A 5,621-nucleotide genomic window follows, 5' to 3' on the forward strand; every position below is an offset into this window, starting at 1 on the left:
TGTAGCTCCACATAGGGGACACAGGAAGTGACATATAGCACCTTCATGCGGCGACATAACCGCGTAGCAAATTCACAGCCGCACCGGCAGAGCTCCAGAATATGCAACTCGGCCGGCTCACACGCGGACGCGCTTACAAGTGCGAGGGCCCGCCCAACGCTGCTTGCAGCTTTAATTGTTATTATAATCATTAACATTACGATTGTTATCATTAACACTACTATAAATATCTGTACCATTTTTCATTTAGTCTATAGCAACATCACCTTTACTGTCTGTACTTCTGTGTGGATATTGTGTAGGCTGCCTCCCTCCCCTCTCTCTCCTTCCATCCCTCACTTTCTCTCTCTGTTCCTCTCTTGCCCTCTCCCTCTCCCTCTCTCTCTCTCTCTCTCTCTCTCTCTCTCCTTCACCCCAACCAGTCGAGGCAGATGGCCGCCCACCCTGAGCCATTGTTCTGCTCAAGGTTTCTGCCTCTTAAAAGGAAGTTTTTCCTTGCCTCTGTTGCCTAGTGCTTGCTCTTGGTGGGAACTGTTGGGCTTCTGTAAATAGCATCATAGGGTATCATCTAGACCTGCTCTTTTATGAAAAGCGCTGTGAGACAACTGTTGTTGTGATTTGGCGCTATATAAATAAAATTGAATTGAATTGAATTGAAATATGAAAGGTTACTGTTCATCGGTTTGTACAGATTAGTTTAAACAGTGATTACTGCAGTAATGTAGCTCATGCTAAGTGTTTTTGTGCAAATGTTGCCAACCTGACAGCTGCCTTAATGTCCACAGAGTCAGTGTGTTACAAAAAGGGGCAGTTTAGCTTTTAGATTTTATTCTGTGCTGAGGATAAAAATGATTGATCATAAAAGCGATCATGTTCAAGATCATGTTTGGGTAACAAAAACTAACCAGGATATCAGTGTTTCTAAAGACGTAATTGTGTTCCAATATGTGCTTTGATCATAGGTGTCATTCACACTGGGGAGTGTTCTCACTGTTCCCATCACTTTTTAAAAGCATTTGTTGAAAATGTTCTGAAAAATAGTTTGCAACAAGAAATGTTAACCATAAATGTAAGTGCTATGAGAAAGCTTTTTTGGCACCATAAGAAAACATGCAATGCAATGTAAATATAGAAAAAAAGTCACTGTGTGAGAAAATTTATGTGTGGCACGAGAACTCTTCACCCCTTGTTGGCTGTGTCACGCTCTGCCGGTTGGCCATCCTTTGTGTTGCACTTATGTGTTTAGTTAGCGTTATTTTGGTCTGTTGGGTTTTGGGGGTCTCTCTTGTCTTTCGTCTAGTGTTCGGTAACCCTTGTCATGTCTGTTACCCCAGTGATCCCTCTGCATGTCTGTCTCTGTTTTCCCCTGCTCTCTCTCTCTCCCTACCTGTGCCTCGTTAGCCTCATGTCTTTCACCTGTGTTGCTCCCGCCCTGCTCTTTAGTCCCTGTGTATATATGTCTGGTGTTTCTGTCTTGTCTTTGTCCGGTCATTGTTCATGTTACCCCCCAGTCTGTCGTGCGTGTACTCTCTGCCTGCCTGTAACCAGCCTTGCTTGTCTTGTCTCCCTGTACTTTTGGATTTTGGATTTCTGTTAACCAGCCACTCTGTCAGTAAGTGTGCTCGCCTTTAGTTTGTTTTCCATCAATAAACCCCCGTTGAACTATACCTGCTCCGCTCTGTGTCCCGCGTTTGGGTCCTCCAACCTGCCTCCACACCACTAATCGTGACAGAATGACCGGACCAAACATGGACCCAGCGGACATAGTTAAGTTGCCCAGCACTTGGGAGGAATTAGGGGTGCCCAAGGAGGAGCTAACAGCAGAGGAGCCACAGTTTTTTCAACTGCTCTCGGTCATGTGGGGGACCGACACCGAGATGGCTCTGCTCGTGGCCTCCTCCCGGTGGAGAAAGACTTTTGATTTAGAGACTGTGTCAGCCCCCAGTGTGAGATTGCTAGTGCTGCTAGCCCTCCGCCGGTCCTGCCAGTAACCTGCTCGGCTAGCGCTGCTAGTCCTCCGCATGTTTGGCCTGTATCCTGCTCGGCTAGCGCTGCTAGTCCTCCGCCTGTCCTGCCTGTTATCTGTTCGGCTGGCGCTGCTAGCCCCTCCGCCTGCCTGCCCCACCTACCAAGAACTCAAAGACGATGACTCTCCTGGCCTCCCTGACCATGAAGGCCAGGGAGTCAGAGGCAGCACGGGCAGCTAGCCTATGGCCTGATAGCCTGGAGGCTAGACTTCCCCCGGAGTCCTCCTTCGAGGGAAGTCGCCTGGTCATCTTTTCGGGTTCCCGGGGTGGTCATCGGAGGCGACCAGGTCATCAGCAGCAACCCGTCTGCAACCAGCGTGATCCCAGGCCAGCTAGTGCTGCTAGCTTTCTGCCTGCCCACCTGCCTGATCCCCGGCCTGCTAGCGTTGCTAGCAGCCAGCCTGATCACCAGCTGACTTCTGTTCCCTCGTCGGCACCTGCTTCACCGGTGGTCCGATCGACTCCTGTTCCCTCGTCGGTGGTCCGACCAACACCAGCTCCGTTGGTGGCCCAGCCGATTCCTGTTCCTAGTGCTCAGTCGGTGGTCAGACCGACTCCAGCACCTCGTGTCCAGTCCATGGTCCTCAGCCCAGCTGTCTCGCCGGTGGTCCTCAGCCCAGCTGTGCCTCCAGAGCACCCAAGCTTTAGGTGCCGACCTCCAGAGAGGTCTTGCCGTCGGCCTCCTGCTCGGCCCCCAGTGGGTTTGCTGCCTCACTGTTGGCCGTCCTGCCAACCCCTTGAACTCTGTGGCCCCCCTGTTCTGCCCGGGCTGTTGGTTCGACCTCCGGCGCGGCCTCCTGAACTCTGTGGCCCCCCTGGTCTGCCCGGCCTCATGGGTCGTCCCGCGGGATGCCCACCTGAACTATTTTGCCCTCCTGGTCTGCTCGGTCGACCTCCAGGTCTGCCTTCTGAACTTTTGTTCACCTCTGGCCACCCGGGACGGCCTCCTGAACTCCATGATCCCTTTGGTCTGCACGGCCTCATGGGTCGCCCTCTGGGACGGCTGCCAGAACTGTTTTGTCCCCTTGGCCTGCTTGTGCGACCTCCCGAACTCTGTCGCCCCCTTGCCTTGCCCTCTGGCCACCCACCTGAGAGTTCCTGGTCTGGCCCTCCTGCTGTCCTCCCTCTGCCCACCCTGGCTCGATTTGCCCTCCTCCTGTCCTCCCTCCGCCCACCCTGGGCCGGCTTGGGCCTTGTTTTTGTGCTGTTTTGTTGACCATCTGGAGACGCTCGTCGGTGGGGGGGTACTGTCACGCTCTGCCGGTTGGCCATCCTTTGTGTTTAGTTAGCGTTATTTTGGTCTGTTGGGTTTTGGGGGTCTGTCTTGTCTTTCGTCTAGTGTTCGGTAACCCTTGTCATGTCTGTTACCCCAGTGATCCCTCTGCATGTCTGTCTCTGTTTTCCCAAGAGACAAGTGCAAGTCCCTCAATAATGGTAATAATAATAATACATTTATTTATAAAACGCTTTCAATCAAAGTGCTTTACAAAAACAACAAATTTAAAATAAAAATGGTACAATTAAATTGAAACACTGAAAAATAAATACCACTATACAAAGACATCAAAGATAAACATTGAACATTTAGGACGCAGCAGTGAATAAGTAGGTCTTAAGCTTTGATTTAAAAACCTCAATTGAACATGACAGCCTAATATCTGCTGGAAGACTGTTCCATAATGTTGGAGCATGAAACGAAAATGCTCACTCACCATCCGTTTTTTTTTTTTTCTCTAACCTTTGGTACAGTCAGAAGTCCTGTCCCGTGGGAGCGCAGTAACCGTGTATGCACAAAATCAGACATATATAATGGTGCAAGGCCATTCACTATTTTGTATGTTAACAACAAAACCTAACCTGAACAGGGAGTCAATGCAGTGAGGTCAGCACAGGAATTATATGCATGCATTTAGATGATCCCGACAGAATATGTGCTGCAGCATTCTGGACCATCTGCAGACCTTGCAAACTTTTCTTAGGCAGCCCAGAGAACAGTATATTACAATAGTTCAGCCTAGATGTAACAAAGGCATGATTAAGGGTCTTAGCATCTTTAAGTGCCAATATTGATCTAATCTTTGCGATTCTTCAGAGATGAAAGAAGGCTACTTTTTTCACCTCCTTTAATATGTAAATCAAATGAAAGTGATCGATCAAAAATGACCCCAAGATTCTTTACTCTCTCCTTGCAGTGAAGGGCCGAATCATCAATGGATAGAGTAAAACTGTCATGCAAATGACCTAATCTAGCTGGCCCAATAGCTATCATCTCAGTTTTTGCTGAGCTGAGTAGCAAGAGATTTGCTGATAACCACCTCCTCACAGCAGCCAGGCAACATAATGGGTATTTTTTTTTCTGATTTGAGACCACTTTCTGAAAGACTTTAGATAAGAAGGCCAAATTAGAAACGGGTCTATAATTTTCCTACGAGTTTATACCCAGATTCGGTTTCTTCAGTAATGGTTTAACCTTGGACGGAAAATCTCCAGTGGAGAGTGAAAGGTTTAAAACAGCTAAAACATAAAGCCATCTGAGAAACCATTTGATTCAATGTTGTAATTAATACTTTAATTTAAAACACCTTTATCTTGTGTTGATAATATGAGCTAATTCTTCATGATTCCTCCACAGTGTCAACCAGGAGAGCTCAGAGGTTCCCAGTGGTCAGTCTGTCCAGCAGCATCAAACACACCTGGACTCCATATTTATGGTCTGTACATGTACAACAACTACTTTTATATCGATTCTGTTTACAATAATTTCAATGCTCTTCTGTCCAACAAGGATCTTGATTTTAGTTTGACTGTGTCATTCATATAATATTCTGTTCTAGCTGCTGGAGGAGAAAATTGTCATTTTTGTGAAGAACGAGCTGAAGAAGATCCAGAAGGTTTTGAGTTCAAATTACCCTGAAGGCCTAGAAAGTCAGAGGGAGGATGAATATGTGTTAGACGATCAGGATGAAGAGCAGAGGAGAAGCAGCAGAGAGGCATTTCTGAAGATCACACAGCACTTCCTGAGGAAAATGAAGCAGGAGGAGCTGGCTGAGCATCTGCAGAGTGGTAGGAGAATTTCTCTAAAGATTTAACATGCTGGATAACATTACATTACATTTATTCATTTAGCTGACGCTTTTATCCAAAGCGACTTACAATTGCTATTTATGTCAGAGGTCGCACGCCTCTGCGTAACACTAATGTCCGATAAACAGGACATTTTACTGATGTCTCAGGATGGAGTGAACTGTGTATATATGCATTCTTCACGGGAATTAAATTGTCAGTTTCTTTATAAATCAATCTTGTTTGTTGTGTGTTCATTCAGGAACTCCTGCTTCAGTTTGTCAGCCTGAACTTAAATTTAACCTGAAGCAGAGGTCACAGTGTGTGTTTGAGGGGATTGCTAAAGCAGGAAACCCAACCCTTCTGAACCAGATCTACACAGAGCTCTACATCACAGAGGGAGGGACTGCAGAGGTCAATGATGAACATGAGGTCAGACAGATTGAAACAGCATCCAGGAAACTAGACAGACCAGAAACAACAATCAGACAAGAAGACATCTTTAAACCCTCACCTGGAAAAGATCGACCA

At 47.2% G+C, this 5,621-nt stretch overlaps 1 protein-coding gene across 1 annotated transcript in view; it reads left to right on the plus strand.

Annotated features, from left to right (window-relative positions):
* Nucleotides 1–5,621, plus strand: part of LOC123971228 (NLR family CARD domain-containing protein 3-like) — a 61,419-nt gene that overhangs the window by 42,534 nt on the left and 13,264 nt on the right. The gene's annotated exons all lie outside the window — the stretch shown is intronic.

The sequence above is a fragment of the Micropterus dolomieu genome, linkage group LG01 (genome assembly GCF_021292245.1).
Source record: "Micropterus dolomieu isolate WLL.071019.BEF.003 ecotype Adirondacks linkage group LG01, ASM2129224v1, whole genome shotgun sequence".
Lineage (NCBI taxonomy): Eukaryota > Metazoa > Chordata > Actinopteri > Centrarchiformes > Centrarchidae > Micropterus > Micropterus dolomieu.